Genomic DNA, 20,516 nt, shown 5'->3' with positions numbered 1-20,516 from the left:
AATGGGACCTCATGAAACTTCAAAGCTTTTGCACAGCAAAGGAAACCATAAACAAGACCAAAAGACAACCCTCAGAATGGGAGAAAATATTTGCAAATGAAGCAACTGACAAAGGATTAATCTCCAAAATTTATAAGCAGCTCATGCAGCTCAATAACAAAAAAACAAACAACCCAATCCAAAAATGGGCAGAAGACCTAAATAGACATTTCTCCAAAGAAGATATACAGACTGCCAACAAACACATGAAAAAATGCTCAACTTCATTAATCCTCAGAGAAATGCAAATCAAAACTACAATGAGATATCATCTCACACCAGTCAGAACAGCCATCATCAAAAAATCTAGAAACAATAAATGCTGGAGAGGGTGTGGAGAAAAGAGAACCCTCTTGCACCTTTGGTGGGAATGTAAATTGATGCAACCACTGTGGAGAACAGTATGGAGGTTCCTTAAAAAACTACAAATAGAACTACCATATGACCCAGCAATCCCACTACTGGGCATATACCCTGAGAAAACCATAATTCAAAAAGAGTCATGTACCAAAATGTTCATTGCAGCTCTATTTACAATAGCCTGGAAATGGAAACAACCTAAGTGTCCATCAACAGATGAATGGATAAAGAAGATGTGGCACATATATACAATGGAATATTACTCAGGCATAAAAAGAAGCGAAATTGAGCTGTTTGTAATGAGGTGGATAGACCTAGAGTCTGTCATACAGAGTGAAGTAAGTCAGAAAGAGAAAGACAAATACCGTCTGCTAACACATATATATGGAATTTAAGAAAAGAAAATGTCATGAAGAACCTAGGGGTAAGACAGGTATAAAGACACAGACCTACTAGAGAATGGACTTTAGGATATGGAGAGGGGGAAGGGTAAGCTGTGACAAAGCGAGAGAGAGGCATGGACATATATACACTACCAAACATAAGGTAGATAGCTAGTGGGAAGCAGCCGCATAGCACAGGGAGATCAGCTCGGTGCTTCGTGACCGCCTGGAGGGGTGGGATAGGGAGGGTGGGAGGGAGGGAGACACAAAAGGGAAGAGATATGGGAACATATGTATATGTATAACTGATTCACTTTGTTATAAAGCAGAAACTAACACACCATTGTAACGCAATTATACTCCAATAAGGATGTAAAAAAAAAAATCTCTCTGATTCCGGTCTCACTACCACTTTTTTTGCTTTATGTACGTATGAATTGAGGAGAGGTAAGTATGAATCAATTCTTACCCCACAGACCACACAAAAAGAGGTCATGGGCCAGATTTGACCCATGGACCATAAATTGTTGACCCGTTACTTAATAAAAGTAGAAAAAGAAAGAAAACCAGGGAGTAAATTTTCCATAGCAATGATTACGTTGCGTGTGCTGATACACAAGTACTAGTTTTGCATCATTGTCCAAAGAGAAAGGAAAGAATAACAGTTGTGATTTGCAGTTTATCTGAGAAGAAATGGTTGATAGGAACATCATGTTCTGAGCCAACTGTGAAGGTCAGAGGTTGCAGAAGGAAAACAAGACAAGGTAGATAAATAGGGTAATGATTGTCAGGACTTTTTAGGTTTGATTGTCAGGACTTTTTAGGTTTGATTGTCAGGACTTTTTAGGTTTGATTGTCAGGACTTTTTAATACCTCTATCACAACGAGGCTCGTTTCTCTTATTAGCTTGACTGAAGAATGGCTACCATCAGGGTAACTATCACAGGAAATTCACCACTGAAAATGGTTTGGTTTAAAATTCTTTCTCCTTCTCTGACATGACAATACATCAGAAAGTATTGTTTTGAATTGAGTCTTTCAGTATGAAAATGTGCATATCTCTGAAGAACATGCTATTATTGCTTTTTTTATTTTTCTTTTGGTTTTAGGCAATGTATTGGCTTCCTGATATGATAATATCAGTCTCCTGATATTAGTCTCCTCCTCTCTTCCCCTTCCCCACCAACACGTGCACATCCTCCATCCTCATCTCCTCTTGCTCAACATGTTACATCAGTGCTTCTAAAATTATGAATCTATATGCTATTTATGAATAAGACATGTGGCAAACTATAACATGTCTTTTTTTTCTTTTCTGAAACCCATCTGCTTTTTCCTGGAGGTAATTATTATCTTCCTTCCACCCCTTAGTTTCTGTGTTCTTATCTATAATTCAACTTCCCAATTATTTCCTAAGGCCATCTCTTTCTTGTAACAACTTGCCAAATGAATCCCAGAATGGCCAACACACATCGACACTAATTCTTTGTAACCAGTTCTCCTTGGGCTGCTGGCCCCCACATCTCATAGTTTAAGTTTCTGTTACAGCAGCACCCACTTTCTCTCAGTGTGAGAAAGCAACACTAGTTGCTACAATAGACAAAACCCAAATTTCATTGGTTCAACATAATATTTTTTCTCACTCATGTCACAGTCCAGGGCAGATCAGGTGGCTCTCCATCTCATAGAAAGCCATCTGGAACTCAAGGCCTCAAAGTGACCATGGAAATGAAGGAGACCAGAAGATCATTCTGGATATTTTTATATCCAGACCTGATAGAGGAGTTACATCACTTCTTCCCACATTCCATTATCCAGGATTCGTTCACATGGCTTCAATATAACTGCAAGGGATCCTGGGATATGTAGTCTTCCTGTGTGCTGGGAAGAAGAAATGGTCTGGGGAATACAGAGCACTGACTGACACACCATGTCTTCTGATTACTTGGTGCTTTTTTTTTTTTTTTTAATGGATCACATCCTCCAATAACTTCCTGAGAAGCACTATAGAGAGGTAAAATTTGGGGCACTTCCCATGTCTGAAAATTTCTTTATTCTAGCCACATGTGCATTAATACCATGTTTGGGTATAAAATTCTTGATTGGAAATTTTGGTTTCCTCCAGAATTTTGTAGCCATTGCTCTAGTATCTTCCAGCTTCCTATGTTTGTGTGTCTTTGAGAATCAGATGTCACTGAATCCCTCCTCTTCACTGACAGAAAACAAATGACACTATAACTGGACTATTTAAGGCATGATTATGTTTGTGTGCTTCCTGCGAAAAGAGTGGTTAATTGTACTGACCAGTTGTTTCAGAATTGTGTAAGACAGTCTCAAAAGTACATAACCAAAAGAGCTGAGATTCTGCCTCTGCACAGACTTCTTATGATTCCTGGTGGTAAGGACCATCTGATAGAAAAATTTCTGAGCTCTCAAAAATTACTGATCACAAAATATTTCCATCTGGACATGTCCCTGATGTATCACTACTCTGATGGAAGCGACATTGAGGCATACTGTATACTTCAACCATGGGTCAGTGAGGGCAGAGAAGAGGCCATCACTGTGAGAATGGGAGGAACTGGTTTCATCAAGAGACCCCTAACAAGAGAAGAGAAGCCACAGCCAGCAGCCAAGACACAGCCCCTAGAGGGACATGATGAATCCAGCAGGTTTCAACCAGCATTAAACACTGAAAGCTGTCAGACCTGTTGGGAAGAAGTTCCCAGAGAGCATGACAATTGAAACTCAGAAAGCCAGCAGAGCAGTGAATCTAGGTAGTCTATTGTTTGAAGTAGACTACTCCAGTGAGCATTTAAGGATAAACCAATCAGGGTCTATCCTTCTGGAAGAGTAAAAATTTCTAATAAATTTATCATCTGGCCAAGCAACTATGGGGTCGGGGCAAGTTTCTGATCCCAGCAAGGAGATCAGGGGAGCTCATCTTGAATCCAGGTCGACGTCAGTCTTCAGTGACCTTTGCCCTTGTTTCTTAGCCATTTGAGAATCTCTGTTCAAAAGACCACATCAAGGCCATGTGTTTTGACTTCCCCCTCATTGTTAGTTGCTTAAAACAAAAATAACAGTCCAGACTCCCTGCCTTTAGAAGTTAAGGAGGGACTGCCCAGGTGGTGCAGTGGTTAAGAATCCGCCTGCTAATGCAGGGGACACGGGTTCGAGCCCTGGTCCAGAAAGATTCCGCAGAGGAACTAAGACCCTGTGCCACAACTGCTTAGCCTGCGCTCTAGGGCCCGCGTGCCGCAACTGCTGAGCCCACGTGCCTAGAGCCCATGCTCCACAACAAGAGAAGCCACCGCAGTGAGAAGTGCATGCACCGCAATGAAGAATAGCCCCCATTATTCTTTCTCTACTGCAACTAGAGAAAGCCTGCGCACAGCAACAAAGACCCATCCCAGCCATTAATAAATAAATAAATAAATAAATAAATAAATAAAATTGTTATTAAAAAAAAGTAAAGGAGATTTATTAATTTGGGACAAACAGGAGACAATTGCTATAGAAGTTTTTGATATCAACTGAAGTCAAAACTAGGTATAATCTGGCCAACCTAGCCTCTTAAAACCGTGTCTGAGTTTTCTCCAGGATGACAGAAAAGCAGAACTGAATCCTCAGTAAGAAATTCAAGCTACAAAAAATAAAAAGATTTTACAATTTTTGTCCTACATTTCCTACAAAACCAGGGACTTCCATCCAAGACACCCACTGAGCCTCATCTACTGTCTTTACTGGGTACACATTGCTGTGGTTCCTCCAACTGCTAACTTTTTCTGCTCTTGGGAGCCTGGAGCATGTCTCCCATGCTTTTCTCATACCATCAGAAAAAAAGTTCAGCTCAGTCTAAAAGCAATTTAAAATATTGTGTTCGTAATGAGAAATCTGTCCAGCTCCAGAGAAAAAAAATAAAATGAACAAAAGCCAGATTTTAGTGGTTGAGTTTGAAATTAAGGAAAAGACCTTATGAACTAGAATTTGGGTGTTAGGACCTGTCTTCTCCCAAAACAAAAGGCAACATAAACATAGCTTCCAGAAAGGCTCTAATACCCTCTGTGTAACAGCTCCCTCTGGCTTTAAATTGCTTAACAATATATTTGACTTTGAGCCTCAGGTTTTGTTGGAAGTCCATGGCAGCGTTGGAAAGAGAACCCAGGATCCCTCACCTCTGAAACCGTACTCATCTGTTTCTCCTGTCTCTGCCTCTGCCTCTGCAAAGAGGAAGTATGACTCAAACAATGCGTTGGCATCAACGGAAGAAAGGACTATAGAAGAACAGCTCCAATCAGTCCTTGAGGACCTTAGGAATGCCTTACTATTCTTTGGAAAATATCCTCTTGAGTCTTTATCATGGTGCTGCCAGCACACAGCAAAGAAAATGGTCTTCAGGTTGAGATATGCTCAAGAAGAGCAATATATGGAAAAGAAAGCGACCCAGCCAGGACCATTAGCATAAATGCTTATTAATCTGCCGTTCACAAAGGAAGCTTCCGTATTGTTGAGGCTTCCGTATTTCTTGTTTGTGTGTGCTTAATTGTGAGGCTCCTAAAGTGAGCTCTGAGAAGAAAGAAAATGCCCTTGGAGAAGACGAGACAACACCTTGCCTGCTTTTGCTTCTTAGTATGAATACAGATAATAAAAGAGAGTTTCTGGATTCTTCTTGGGGGTTTTCAGTGGAAGGTGTCAGAAAAGTTCCCAAAGGCATCACTGGCTTTTGGCTGTCCACAGGAGCTCAGTTTGATCCTTTTGACCCTTCAAAGTGAGTCCTTCCTATGGAGAAAACAGCTTCGGCAAACATTGGACTTTTCATCCTAATTGGGGGACGGAGAAGCCATGTGAGTCCACGGAGAAGGGCTGAAAACTACCTTGGAAAAAATCCAACCAGAGCCCAAAGAGTCTTCTCCTGGCTCTAGAGAGGATAGGATGGTCTGGGGTGGGTCTTCCCTGTTATACTCTTGCCTTGGAAAGCACTGTGCTCTGTTCCCCTTGGGCGAAATCTTGCCAGCCCTTAAATGGCCAGAGTGGAGATATACATTTTGTGCCTGAAACTACCACGATCTTGGTAGGTGTATGAAATAAAGCCAGTGTAGCTAACAGCACGCTAATGTAGCAAGCTGCATTAGCACACCTGGAATACAGATTTTTTATCAGGTTTATATAGGGTTTAACTGGGTATGATATAAGTGGGAGATTCTTTTTTCTCCCCCCAATGCCTGGGTCAGATTCCATGACTTTCAAGTCAATTTCAGCTGTTAAAAAACAGCCTCATATTCAGGAATTCAAAGATCCAGTCCAGAATCAAAACTTTCTGAATCAAAACTGTAAACTTGTGTTCAATTACAGCTTCTTTCTCCACCCAACTCAGGCTTGATTTCACGTTTTGGGAATCAGCATCTTTGGAGGGGTCGTTGGCCTTCTCTCTCAGCAATACCTCCTACCCCAGCTCAATCTACCCAGTGTCTGCTGTTTGGTTCTCCAGGTACCAAAGGGATGAGAAGGAAGAGACCAGAGGAATTTTTACTTAATTGGTGCTGTTTCAGTGCCTCGATGTGCCTCTGTCATATAAGTACTGGCTTTATTTTGTGGGCAGCAGTTAAGGGTGTGTTGAAGACCATTTAGGGCTCCTCCTTGTGGCAAGCGATTCTTCCCCTGGCTGAGCCTCTATGACCCCAGCTCCATCAGTTCCTGCCCTGGCAGCGTATCTCTCGGGTCTGCTTACTCAAGAAAACAGGCTTCTTAGACAGGATCTTTTCAAGACAACTTGCGCCCAGATCTGTTTACATATCTGCCTGATGCCTTGGGGATACATTCTTGCCCCTCAAAGCAGTGAAGTGCATCTTGCTTAGTCACTGAACTTGCTCCTGTGAGCTGCCCCAGCCCACCTCCCACCTTTAGACTTCTCCAGGGGACACCTGTCAATCTTTCCAGAGAACTCTGTGCTCAAACAGGCAAGCTAATGAGTTTCTGAACCCCAACTGGTATTCAGCCAGGGAATGTGACATGGTCACCCTTCTAACAGAAAACACCAAAGTCTGAGAAGTTCTGGTGGTTTTATTAGGTCTTCTTCATTTGGCTAATGAATGAGAGCAAAAAGTAGCAACACCCTCTCCTCTCCTCTTTTCCCTTCCCTGAGGAGAAGACCCATAGCTGGCTTTACTCCTTCAAATACCCTTCAAAATAATTCACCCAATAAATGGCAATCCTCCAATAAGATGGACCTGGTTGATGGGTGCAGGTGTTCAAAGAACAACTCTGGTTCCTCTTTGGTAAATTCTGAATGAATGTGGAGCTATTTATTTATTTAGCCCATTGCCCTCAACGTTAAGGCTTTAGCTGAGACTCCAGTGCAGAGAGAAAAGCCTCTTTTCATAGGCCATTTCATGGATTCTGCCTCTTTGTAAATGAGGTCTACCTCTACCAGGATAAAAGAAAAATCACAAGATGAGGTGACACAGTGAGGTGTCCACTTCAAACAGTCATCTCCCCATCGCTACTGGGCTTCTCTTTGGCTATGCCAAGGAGTCCTCAGCACTGACCCTCCACTCAAAGTCACAGGTCTAGCCCCAGTACTATGAACTTTGATCCCTGTTCAGGAGGTTAGGTATCCTTCTCCAAAGGCACACTAACCAATTTTCAAGGGGGCTTCGGACACCTGGGTGCGTCTTCAGCCTTTACTTCCATAAGGCACTGAAGCATCGTATTGTGAAACCCGGCTACTTACACATGAAAAATTGAAATCATTTAACCAGCAGCATATGTTGGCTCATTGAACACAAAGTGTTTCTTCTAACCCCAAAGGACATCATCAGAAGTAGTCAACCTAAGTCACACCCAAAGATAAGTGATAATGTGGAACTTTATGACTAGCATCCACTTTCAGTTACCCCTTTGTGATTTATTGAGAGGAAAATGTTCATCTTATCCAGGCTCAGTTTCTGCCTGGCTCATCTACCACTTGTGTTACTATGACATCGCAGAATAAAATCTAACTTAATATCCCTCCCCAAAAGACAAGTAGACAGTTAATTTTGCTCAGGGAAGAAGCGATATAGTACATCCTAAAGTCAAATGCAAATTGTTTCCAGAAATTCTGTTAACATTAAACTGCCTGCAAGTAACATAGTGAACTGGAAGGAAAAGCCAAAGCGTGCACAGGTTTGAATCTTTTTACACATCAAAGCTGTGGAAAGTTAGAGTGACAGGGATATACCATGACCATAGTATAAGGCAGGTTCCACCTTTCCTCCTTCAGAGTTCCCAGCACTGAGAAAACAAGTGCACGAATGAATTGCCAACTGGGGTCCACTCTGAACGCTCAGAAGAGTAATGGGGGCCATGAAAAGGATGTGCTGAGCAGGAGGGAAGGGGCTGGGCCTCAGCCAGGGTACACCCCTAGGACATGTTCCATCCACTCTAGGCCAGCTCCCCAGTATTGGTGCTAGAAAGGAGGCAGGGAGAGCAGCTGAGAGGGCTGGGCACTCAGGCTATGTCTGCCCTCACCCAGTGCCTCAGGGGTAGCCAGCTTCACCGGCCATCAGACTAGGGACAAATAGAGGCAAGCCATTCACACTCCAGCTCTGTCCCTCGTGCTCTCTCGGGTACCCTCCTGGCCTCACCTCTCTTTCCAGTCCACTCCTATTCCCTGGGTTTCACAGGTGAATGTTGTCTTCCACCTTTGGACTTTGTAAGAAAGGCTTTGAAAGGCTCAGATTTACCGATGCCTACCTTGGGTGGTCCAGTCAATTCCCCCCTCACCATCCTATCCTCCCTCCCAGTGACTGCTGTCACAACTAGGACTATTCCCATCTGAGAGTGTCACCTCTGACCCATTCACATCCTTTAAACTGCAATTCCCTTCCCAGCTCTATTCTAAGCTAGATGGACCTGATGTTCAAAATATTTAACAACCGGTATATGGTACGGGCACCAACCAATCAGAGCGGATTCCAACAGTAAACAATCAGCACAGAAGGGCTGGTGGGCACCTCCTGAATAAGGATCCCAAAGTGAGGATGAAGAAACTTAAGCCTGTGTTTAAGGCCCATGGTTTTTCTTCCATTGTTAGCCTTTGTGTTCTTCAAGAACCTCAAGACTGTCTACAATTAGAGCTAGCTTGACTGATTGCATCATTCACAGAGGGGAAAGCCTGGCTATGAGGGAGCAAAAGGTGTCATGCCTATACTGGGAGGTTTTTTGGAGGGCTTGGGGGGTCGTTGAGATTTTTACTTAGGTAATATCCCCCTATAAATAAACATCTCCTCACATGGAAATTTCAACAAGTGTATTTTTCTGAAATAACTTCCCTTCCAAAGGACAAGCACTTTCCCTGTTGTCATCAAACACTGAACTACTAGGAAATTCCCAGGAAACCCGTCACTCTGAAGTAGGGCTGCTTCTACCTTCAGGGGACAGGAAGAAATAAAACTAGCTCTCACAAACTCTCCTCCGTTACTGCCCCAACGAGATTGCACCAGCTGTCTTCTTCCTCTCCAAATAAAGTAGACTGATTGGCATCTGAGGGAGAAACCACATCACACAAAGATGCGCAAATGTACATTCTATTTTAGCAGGCAAAGTAAGAATTCATGATTAAGACACCAGCCATTTCCTGGAAATAAAAGCTCACCCAGAGGCGTTTGGGAGCCCAAAGTATCATGAACACCAGCTAGCAATTCATTGCCAGGGAACGCTCTTCTTCTACTCAGTCTCTACAGTGTCTCTGTTACTGGCTAAATATACCCCAAATATAATTTAAATATAGATGTGCTATCTATTTCTCACATTCTCTGGGGCTGCCAGTGAAAGACAAGGATCGTCCCAACAGCCCTTGGCATCACAAGGTATTCATTGAGGAGAAGCCCCGGCTATATTAGCTCATCAGCCTCCCACAGCTGCTCGTCTGGATTTAGCATAGTTAAAAATCACTAATTTCTCCTCCCTCCAAAAAAAAAAAATTCATGAATTTCTTGAATTATTTTTTACCATTGAATTGGTATAACAAAATGCATTTAAATCAGGACATTGAAATTAGTTGCAAAACTGCAGTTATAAACCTCTGTTTTGGGCTGAAATATATATGTGTGTATATATATATATACATATATATTTAGTCAAAGTAGTCAAATAACCCAAAATGCCAATGACTGCCAAAGGAGAGAAATTTATTACTAGGGCTATATATCAGAGACTGAGGGCCTTTCTCATTTAATTTAGCATTTTGTGGACTTCTCTGGGGTATAAGAAGAGGGAAGCTGTTGCTTTAAATAATAAGTGAATGAACAATCACATGACAAGAGTATTGGGCACAGTTTCAAATTTTTTTTAGAAAACACCTAAGTACATAAGCTGAGGCTAGCAGGGAAATGGCCACTCAGGGCAATAAACAAGAAAGAAGCCAACTGCTGCTGGAGTCTCAGAACATGAAGAGAAATGCCAATTCATACAAGTTTTGTTTGACTCAATAATGGGCCAAATTTTATGCAGATTTCAAGAACCTGATACAGCTCTTAACTAGCTGTCTGTGCTTCTACACGTAGGAAACATATCCACGGTTTTATAAGAAAATGCTCTGGCCCTAAGTTTTAAATCTCACCCAAAAGGCAGTTATTACTCTTAAAGCTTTCTGTTACTCCTAAGTCAGTCATGTAGGCCAGGTATACAAGATTGTGCTCTGAATATTCACATGTTCCTCTGGCAGAGATTTAACTTTGGCTTTGAAATATGCCATTGATGAAGCTATAACCAAGAGCACAATTTGGATCAGAGACAGATTTGACCAAGCTGGGGTCCAGGACCAAGTGCCTTGTAGGGACAGGAATATAGAGGTGGATCAAAGAGCCGTCAGGATCAAAAACTAGGATTCAAAGGCTTGGTTCTCTTAAGTCAAGACTCCAGATCAGGTCCCAGGCCAGATTGCAAGATGCACAAGGTACAGGTAGAAATGTATTCCCTGAATGGGGTGGGCTGGAGGGAATCAAGATAGAGGGGCAGACAGCTGTGGATCCAAAGACAGCCTATTAGCTTCCATAACCTCCCAGGAGGTTGAAATTAGCATAAACACCCTTGCTAGGAGGCGTCCTTCACAGAGGCGTGCAACGAGGGTCAGGGACATCCTGGTGTCAGAAGGACCGAGGGTTTGCCACTGGTCCAAGTTTGATTGGCTAACCCCTGACAAGTCAACTCTATCATCTATCTCCACAACATTGAGCATCCATTTGCATGTGACAGTTTTCGTGCAACCCAACTCTCAGCCAGAAAGCCGCCCAGCTCTGCAGAACATTAGTGTACCGAATCTCTCAGCGCGTCCACATCGCTACCCCCAGCTCTCCATCTCCCTGCCACAGCCGGGCCTGTCCAAGGCTGGCACCTCACCCCAGTCTAGACCCAAACCAATCCAGGCACGAGGAAGGAAATGGTGGAGTCGCTTCCGTTCTCCCCACCACCCCCCGGCCCTTCCCTTCCTACACCGCTGCCCATCTGGCAGGGCTTAGCTTTAGGTCTCCTGCCTGTAGACTGAGAGGGGAGTGGTGCCCACCCATGAGGGCTAGGTAGCTAGGTTACAGCTCTGCGCCTGGACCCTCCCTGGCTCTCATCCTGACCTCTGAGCCCTAGGACTGATGCCCGAGCTTGCATACATCCCTGAGAGCAGTTCACTATCTCCATTCTAGTCGTAGGGCAATCAGGGCTCCTGCATCCTGGTGTTCCCAAACCCAGATAATCTCCATGTGCCCAAGGTCAGAGGACTGGGTTTCTGCCTTGTACCCCGTGTTCCAAGTCCTGTTCTTGATCCTCCAACGTGGTGCTCGAGGTCCGCTGTTCTGATTTTCCAATTCCCCAACAGATTAAAGCCCCAGCCCTATTCACAACCAAGTCAGGACTCTCTACCCAGCGGTGGGTGCCCTCTGCTGGAAAGTTGATCTCCACTCCATTCTCCAGCCCTCCTTGGGCAGAATCCAGATCTAGAGCAGAAACCCCCTTCTTTGGATGCCTTTCCTGACTCCCCCCAGCAAGGTGAAGGGCCTCACCCTTAGGTTTCAGAGCCCCCCTGTAGCTTATCTCTAGCATAGTGCTTTTGCCTTCCGTTGTAATTCCACTTCAACTTGACTGCCTTGTCTAGTAGCTGTGACCTTGAAGGCAGAGATGAAGTTTTGACCATTTCTATATAACCTTAGGGCAAATACGGTGCCTAGCACAGAGAAAAAACAAAATACATGCCAACTGGAAGAATTTTGGATGGATGAATGAGAAAATGAGCTTTCTTATCAGTAATAGCCAGCCCACCTGGACTTCTCTGCATCCCCTGCATTTTCATGACCTGGTCCAGCTTCGTGATGAGAGCTCGCTGGACCTGCCAGAAAGCTGAGCAGCTCTGCCCACCTAGCTGAACCTCAACGGTGGGGATCTGTTGCTGGGCTCAGTGGCCCAGAGTCTACCCCAACCTATGGTGATGTCGGTGGTAGGGTGTCTAGAGCCACCCAGCCCTCCTGACCACTCCTTACTTTGACCAGATCTCACAGAAAGCCAGTTGTCTGGCCACACTAAAATTCTGTTCTGCAACTCACCACGCTTTTAAGTGATGGTTTAAAATGTTACCATTTTTACAATGGCATTGACGCCTGTCTCCTTAAATAATATTCCAACAACAACTGACTCGTTTCAGAAACCACAAAGTTCACAGCCTATGGAAGAAGAGAGGAAGAGCAAGGAGAGGCATTTTATAATTTATCCAAATAACAGGTGCCAAAACCTTTCAAAATTCACTGAACATCAACACATAGAGAACCTGCATTTAACCATGACAGTGGGCAGGCTTTGGAGTCTCGTGTGTGGTTTGCCCCAGCACCTCATGAGTGTGAACAGATAAATAATCAGGGGACTTAGTTCAGGAGAGCCCATTCCACTGGGGGGAGATTTGGAAGGGCACCAGGACCAGGGTTTGGGACACACACATACACAGCATTCTGGGTTTTTCAGAACAGTCCTGATTTCAGATATTCAGTCCAGTTGAACAAACAATATTTCAACACTCCCTCATCCAAACTGCATGTCCTGGATACTAAGTGTGCAGCCCTTTCACTAGATAGATCAGAAGGGAGCTTCTCAAGCTTTTCTGAGACTCCTCAGAGCATCTGTAGACAACACCCACACTCTGGCAGGAGTGGGGAGGGTATGAAAGCAGAAGATTCTAGAAAGCACCCACACCTGCAGAAGGCAGGCAGAGGGTTATATCATGGGACAAGTCTTATCCAATGAGGCAGGAAACTGGGGGAGACTCTGGGTGTTGAAAAACTGTAGTCACTGACAACTCCTATGGGGCTTGGGGCTGCCTTCTAGAGGCACTAAGAGCCTCGTTTTGATCAGTTGGGATCAAGTCATTGCAAGTGTGACGTACTAGACTCTCTAATAGAATGTATCCACAGAGTTTCCGAACTGGGTCCCCCGGGCACCCCAGGAGTCTAAGAGCACTTCAGAAGGGTGAGACTCCCTTGGCTCTTCCTTTATGGAATGCTTATCAAAGTCCTTGATCTTGGCATTATCTATGTTTTCACAGGCCATCTTTCTTAGTTATGAATTTGATACTTTTATCATCTGAGTGTAACCCTTTATTTTTGGAGGTGCTCCAGTCAGCTCTGCCGTCTTCCTTAATTTTTGCAGCTGCTCAGGGGTAAGTAAGAGGTGATCCACCTTCTGTCCATTTTGTCAGGGGCTCACCCTGCTGCTAAGTTTGCACCAGGCACTACCACCTAGAAATTCTCCAATCTGCATTCACCACACAGCTAGCACATCTCCAACCCTAACATCCAATAGGTATCAGTTTCTGAGTAGCTATTAAAGGCATCTATCCATCCCTATCCATGCATTGTCTTCCAGCCACAGCACAGTGGACAGATGGACATATTCTGGGGAAAAAATAGAATCTTGCTACGTGTCCTACAGACAAAAAATGCAGTCTTCCCATGAATGGGAAGATCACACAGCTCACTGCATTCCTCCACCCAGAACACCTCTTTTGACGTAAGCTCAGTCACATCCCAATATTCCCATCTTCACTTTGGAGCCTGGCCAATACCTTACAGGATTCCTATACACCCTCTGGTGTGCAAAAAGAAAAATAGAAAAAGACAGTGGCTTTCAAATCAGGATCTGGGGGGCTGTCGTCAAGGGATCCATAAACACACTGAAATGGTGTGTAATGTTTTTCTTTTTTCCTTCTGCAAATATGACTTTCATCAACTCTCACAGGAATCCATGACCCAAGTGATGTTAAACTCCATTGCTGTAAGGTATATTCCAGTCAAGTAGGAGTCACCCTCTGGTTCAAAATGGAAAATATGCCATGTTCCTGTGCCAAGTCTGGAAAACCCCCGGCAAGAGCCTTTTGAGATAACCAAAACCATAATCCCATAGCTTCCAGTTCTGTCAACCTCTTTCCCCAGGCATGTACCCCATCTCTCCCTGGATACGGCCATGCCTAACTCACCTAGTCCCCATTCACTGCCCACATGTTGTGGTGACCCAGCTTGGGGTCCCAGAGTTCATCACTGGGGAAGCATCTGTCTTCATGGACATCATGGTCAACTTTGGAACCTACTTCCACCAGGAAGAGCACAGATCAGAAGAGCAGTTTCTAGGTGTCTTCCTTCCCCGTCTCCAGCACACCTTTCCATCAGGGGAAAGAGAGAATAGGAACATACACATCCTGACTCTTTACTCCACCGCAGTAAACACTGGCACTCTGGGGGTTTATAGAAAGAAGGTGGCAAAGATCTATGTAAATAGAGCCTGCAGAGCTGATTATGTCTTGGCCTTTAGACCATGAGGCTGACATTGCTCACCTTTCACTCAGCAGGAGAGTCGTGCACAATCCCCTTTGTCGTTTTGTTAGGAAGGCAGAAAGGGAGCGAGGGGCAAGCATCTAGAATCCCAGGACATGAGGCTGGGATCTGGCTGTGCGAATCCGAGTCACTGAACCTCAGGGGCTCAGTTTCAACTTGTGCAAAATGAGGACAGCCACAACCCCAGCAGCCTCTGGACCTTTCACAGCCCCAGTGGGCACCCAAGTGTGTTGAAGCATGAATTCTGAAAACTTCTTCTGAATCCCAACTTAGAGACTTGAACCAATGCCTTAGTGTTCCAGCATGTTATGGGTGGGAAATCTGGGGCACCAAAAAACCAAGAGCCCTCTCAGAGATGACAGAGCCCTTCTTCACCCAGAGACCATTAGAAATCCCAGCAGCCTTTTGCCAGTCCCTGATATGCGATGATTTCCTTTACTCTTTCTAAACCTGAATATCTGTGTTTGTCCCCGTAAAAATCAGCAAACAACTACTAAACTCCTCCCGAGTAAGAACGCTGTGGGACAGTGTGTGCAGTGTGAATGAAATAGGGGTTTTGATAGGAATTGGAGGTTTTGAAAGGGGCTGTGAAGAATAAAGAGGCAGTATGCTGATGCCCTTAAAACAAAGAGTCTAATCTGTGAGGAGGCAGCAACTCAATCCGTGCATTTGTTTCTCAGGAAAGGAAAATGTATAGAGTTCAATGAACTGATATTAAACAAACAGCATGCGTGATATTTGCCGCAAGAGTGGAGGGAAATCTCTAACTTAGCCCTAGATTTTATTTTTTTATCCATTTGTACTGCAGATGGAATTGGGTCAACCAAAATTCTGTCCCCTCTCAGAGGCTCTGTTAATTATGCATCATGAAAGGACAATCATGGCCACTCTTGATTTGGGCCCTTCCTGGTCATTTCCAGCAGCGGTTATCATTGGCTCTACGAACTGGACATCTTAGTAAACTGAATTCTGTTTGGGTGGCGGGTTAAGCAGCCTGTTCTCCCAGGGAGGGTGGACAGGAGTGGAGGACCTGGCTTTGAGTCATGAATAGTGAAAAAAGCAAGGCTATTCCAGAGGGAGGTCAGCCAGAGATACAGAGGCGGACATGGCCACAAAGAAGCAAAGCAAATCCAAAACTCAGAAGCAGCCCCTCATTCTTTCCTTTATTCTCTTAAGAGGAGATTGTCACTGAGGCCCTGTCCGCACAGGGCACACACTCTATGTGAGAAGACATTTGGGCCCCTAACGACGTCGTACGGCGAGTGACAGAGGAAGCAGAGAGGCAGCAGGGTCAGGGTTGTGCAGGCCAAGAACGAGGGGAGTCTCCTGTAAACAGAGTAGTAATTATGAAGGGGAGGCCGCTGTGTTTCCAAGTCCCTTTTCCTATTTGTCAAGGACTTGCCCAAGGTCATGTTGGACCGAAGTCCTGAATCACCACTTCCACAAAGTTACCCAAGTTTTCCCTGCAATAAGTAGCACACCACCACCAAGTCACTTGCCTCTCCCAGGACACAGGTAGGAAGCAAATCCAGTAGAAAACCCAACATAAGCAACTCACAGGCTCCTCCCTTATTGGCAGAGCTGGGAGCAGGCTGCGCTCACTCCTCCAGCCCCCATGTCCTTTGACTCTGTCATAACCACTCTCAACATTGGAGGAAGGAAAAGATTTCTATTTAAAACAATCAGGGGTTGCACCTTCTGCCTTCTAAGGAAGTGGCATGATCCACCTCCTTGTAGCTGATTTTTCTGTTGAGCTGTCAGGTTGATGGGCCTCTTGGGATATGAGGAGTGAGGCCACTGGGCTAGTCTACATGTGTACAGAGTGAGCCAAGGAGAGCTAAATCGTTTTGCTTAATAAAGCAACCAGAGCTATGGGGCCAACTGCAGACACCACCAGGGAGGGGGCTGGGATCTGGGGAGAAATGGGGATGTAGTGTAGTTCGCAGCAATGGCGGGGGCTGGGATTAGGGAGAAAAGGGGCCTGCGGAAAAGCCCCCAAAGCCTGGGATACCTAGTGAATTTTGTTTCCTATTCTATTCTAGGCAGTGCTAAAATCTCTTCCACTAACCTCAAACCTTCAGATATACAAAGAGAAGTAACTATATTTCATTCATCCTATATTTCATTCATCCATTCATTTTTGCCCTACAAGGGCAAAAAAAAAGTTATAAGAGGCCAGGAAGAGTGAAAGAGGGAATTCAGTAGGATCAGGAAAATGGAGACAGGAAAGAACCAAAGAAATCCAAGAAAATCCTTGGATGTATTTGGGAGAACACTAGATCTCTCAGAGTCTCTCAGGACTCCACCCTGGCAATTTGGTTACTAAAGGAGAGAGCCCTATTCTGGGGAGACAGGAAGACAGGGGGCCCGCATTGCAGAAGGAGGGGAGTTGACTCATAGCTTTCTCGCTGCCCGTCTCACCCCAGATCTTCTCAGCCATCCTCCTGTCCCCTCGTCAGCCTCACTGGAGTCAGTTACCCTCAAGCTCCGCCAGAAGCCTGCTCTGTTTATTCCATTTTTCTAACTCAGGTGGTCTCTCTCGCCATCACTAGCACTTGCCCTTGTATCTTATTTTGTCCAGACGTTCTTACTTCTATGGAGCACACACATCAAGATTCTGTGCTTGACTCTCGGGTTCATGTGGAGAATATTCCCTCTTCTTCCCTTCCTTCCGTCATTCCGCTCTCCTAATAACTCATCAGAACCAGAGCAGAGAAACAGCCCCCCTCCTCATGCCCTTTTACAGCTGTCCTGTCCAATGCGATTCAGTTATAAAGACTTTCATCGTCACAGACATCTTATCTTCCCCCAGATTTATCAAGTGGTGGAAACACAGAAGATCAGTCACAAAATATCTAATGCTGACTTTCTTTTAGTGTTTGTGAGGGGGCGTTCCCAAAACAGGCATCCATCTCTGTCATTCTAAAGCTCTGTCCCCTGAATACTGGACAGTCGGGCTGCCAATGGCTGCAGACTGGCGGACGTCAAGAGTCACCAATTCAAGGCAACTTTTATTACTTTGTAGCAGGAAGTATATACTACTTTTATTTCCAAAGTCTTGTTACATATTTTTTACCAGCCTACCACAGCTATGTCCGGAATTAGTTCCCTAAGGCTGTCATTTCTAAATATTCTGATCCATCTAGGCAGGACAGACCCCACAGGAGTAGGGCAGAAAACATGGTAGCAGATGTCAGGAAAAACTGGAAAGCCCCATAAATCTCTACCGAAAATCTGATTCTGCAAAATGCCCTTTCGCTTCCCTCAGTCCCACAACCTGGCATGCTATTTTTACCTCCTAGTCAGGACACAGAAGCCACATAAGAGTGTGCAAAACTACCCCTCCTTTCTGGTTCCAGCTAGACTGGGACTGTGCCGCTCAGTAGCCATGTTTACCTCAGGCAAGTCTGTCTATTTTCTCAGAGGGTCAGTTTCTGCATCTGTAAAATGGAAATAGTTATTCTACCTGGCAAAGTTCTTAGAAGAATTACCTTATATCATGTATGTCAAGTACAGAGCTAAGTGTCAAGCAAAGAGTGGATCCTTAGTGAAGGTGACTGTCCTTCCCTCCACCTCCCTCCCTCTTCTCAGCTGTCCAGGCTGCACCCACCCCTTTCTCCTTTGACATAAGGATCATTTCCTAATCTGGGGGAGGCAGTGGTTGGGAATTAGCTTTGCCTTTTTCTCTTCATCTCCAAAATGTCATATTCAACTCCGTCCTTGGATACGAAGGTAAGGAGATGTCCTTAAACCTTCAAATGCCTGACAGTGGACAAATGAGCTTATCTTCAAATAAGATGGAAGCTTATCCTCTACTAGCAACACTTTCTGGAGTGCCTGGGTTTCCAGTGAACTTCTAATGTCATCAGAGCTCCTGGGCTTCAAGCCACCATGATGCTTTGTCTGTGTCAGCTGAGCTGGATCATTACCTCCTCCTGGAAGGAGACCAGGTTAACCAAAACAAGTCCTTTCTTTAATCCTTTGACAGCATACCTTCAGGTAGGCAGAGTACAACAAGTTTAGACCTCTGTGAAGCCCTTGAGAAGTCATTAAAATTGGGAGAGTGAAGTTGTTCATGGAATCAACCAATCACATAATGGGGAATCCTGGACTAGGTTTTTCTTAGGCAAACATGTCACAAGTTAACATCAACCCAGCTAAAAGGAAATGCTCCATGCAGGGAACTTATATGGATCAATTTGAAAAGTGTTTATTGAGCACCTTTTTTTCCTGGATCCTGGTAAGGAGAGGAGGGACATAAACATGAATCAAACAAGATCCCTATCCTCATGGAGTTCCTAGGCTCTTCGGGGAAACAAACACATAAGCAAATACTGATAACAACAGAACTGAATATATCAAGTAGCAGAAAACAAAATTCAGAAAGGTTTCCCAGAAGAAGGAACGTCCATCCATAAAAAAGGAAAAGGAGTTTTCTAGTGGACAGAAACTTGGGCAGGTCATTTTAGGCTAAAGGAAAGCAAGTGTAAGTTCCCAGCAGGTGAAAGAGCAGGACCCATTTGAAAAATGGAAGGACATTGGTAGAGCTGAAGCCTGGGAGCTTCAAGGGAAGCAGCAGGAGCACAGGGGTCTGGGGCCACCGGGCAGGACCAGAGACTTGATCCCGTAAGTGGCTGGAAACCGAAAACAAAAGAAGGGGTTAGCACCACTGCTTATCGCTTTAGCAGCAGTGTGAGAAGTGAGCTGAGGGACAACTGAGTACCACTGTCCCATCTGTAAGGTTCACACTTCAGAAAAGGAAAGCTGGTGAACAAATAAATGCCCGGAGATTCTCTGCTCTGTGACACGGTTACTGTGATCTTCAGAAAGCATGGGTGGGGGCGGGGGAGGGGTCTATTTTGGTGACCATTCTTAACCTGGAAGACTTGCTAGAGAGGATGGGAGGGTGGATGTATGATACGCCCTCCGTCTAAAGCTTTGACTGGAGAGTGTTCCAAATAACGTGGTGAAACTAACATCTGAATAATTCAGGTGATGCCCATACTGTCAAGGTACCATCTACCTGTACTTCGGTTAAGTATGAGTCCAAAGAAATCCACTGAGAAGACTCTTGACTCAGTGTGTGCATGCAGTGGGCAGAGAGGCCTGACCTGGCCTCTGGCGTGTGTGACCCCAAGGAGTCACTGAACATAGCTAAGATCAGGAAAGTGGACCAGAGAAGTAGGAAGCTCTCTTTTATTTCCAAAGTTTATTATCTATCTGCATTTGTGTGGGGAAAAGTGGAGCTAGAGAGTGATTTCAAATTCACAGAAATAGTTCTTATTGGAAAGTGCTTTCTGCTAAGAAATGGCATTGCCAGGGGGATGCTGCTGGAAAGAGAGAGAAATCCAAGTCTTCTGCTGGAGGGGCAGGCTGCCTGGGGGGCCTGGGTATAGGAGGTAGGGAGCACCCCAAATGCAGATGTCAATTTCTTTGCCCCCCGAGTTCACTTAAAAGTGGAATATTGATGCAGACAAGAGGCGGAGAATGTGAGGTTGTTAACACCTGGAAGACAGGAAAGAATTTCCCTCTCCCTAAACCCAAAGCGTCCCTGGGTTTCTAGGATGGGCCTCTGGTTTCTCTCTTCCTCTACTATCTATAGTGAATTTTCTGTCCTCTCACCATTAATTCCTCCCCACCCCCTTTTCAGAATTAAGGAGGCCCTAGCAATCCATCCACATTTGACTCATCCATCCATCTTGTCAGGGCTATTCGCCCCGCTGCACTACAACCAGCACTACCACAAGACTCAGCTCAGCAAGGTTGCCAAGGGGGCTTGGCCCTATGTTCCTGCTGCTATAATGGAGCCTTTGCTGGCAAGGGTCTCCCACTGAGTTTCCCCTATGCCCACCTTCCCCAAAGAAAGCAGAAACTCCTTATGGAAATG

The sequence above is a fragment of the Grampus griseus genome, assembly GCF_964374135.1.
Source record: "Grampus griseus genome assembly, chromosome: 2".
Lineage (NCBI taxonomy): Eukaryota > Metazoa > Chordata > Mammalia > Artiodactyla > Delphinidae > Grampus > Grampus griseus.
This window is presented reverse-complemented; position numbering follows the sequence as displayed.